Here is a 953-nt window from a genome sequence, read left to right on the forward strand (position 1 = left end):
AATTGTCACATAATACATACCCAATGTTCACTGTTGATTACAGTTCCAGTTGTTCCTTTGCAACAGGCCCTTTTAAACTCAAAGTACTGAATCATTTTTTTCATCCCAGGCATTGCAACCAGTCCTAACATCACCTCTCCATTTGTCCCGATCTAGAACACCATTTCCCCAATCACTTTCATATCTAGTTTCTTCAGTTTTTCCTTCACACAGTCTTTATACCTTTTCCTTGGCTTATGTTATGGTCACTTACCAGAGTTGAGCTCACCATAAAAAAGACGCTTTGGCAAACGTTCGTCTTTCATTCTAATAACATGTCCAGTCCATCTCATTTGAGCCAAGATAACATATTGTTCAACTGAGCTGCAACGTGCCACACACAAAACCTCTGTATCTGGTATGAAACATTCCCACTTGACTCCTAAGATACGTCTGAGGCACTTTTGATGAAATCTCTCCAGCATTTTTATATGATGCTTGTAAGTGCTTCAAGTCTCACTTGAATAAAGAAGTGCAGACAATGCACATACTTTATAGACATTGATTTTTGTCTGCAGGGAAATACCTCTATCCGCCCATACTCGCTTTTCAAGCTTTCCAACACTTCACTATTCAATAGTATATCTCTGCATCAAGACTACCATCTCTTGACAGTGTGCTTCCAAGGTAAACAATGGTGTCAACGACTTCTAATCTTGTTCCATTCTCAAAAATGTTTGGTTCAGAATATGTTTGTTCTAGCACGGGAGTAAACATTACTTTGGTTTTCCCCAAACTAATTGTGAGTCTGAAATGTACACATGCAGAGGAAAATCTGTCCATGAAATGTTGCATATCCCCCTCTGAGTGTGCCAACAAATCAACATCATCAACATAAAGTAATTCTCTAACAAGTATTTTGAAAGTCTTTGCTTTGCAGTTAAACCGGATCAAATTAAAAAGAAGGAAAGACA

This window comes from Octopus bimaculoides, chromosome Z (genome assembly GCF_046866305.1).
Source record: "Octopus bimaculoides isolate indiv1 chromosome Z, ASM4686630v1, whole genome shotgun sequence".
Lineage (NCBI taxonomy): Eukaryota > Metazoa > Mollusca > Cephalopoda > Octopoda > Octopodidae > Octopus > Octopus bimaculoides.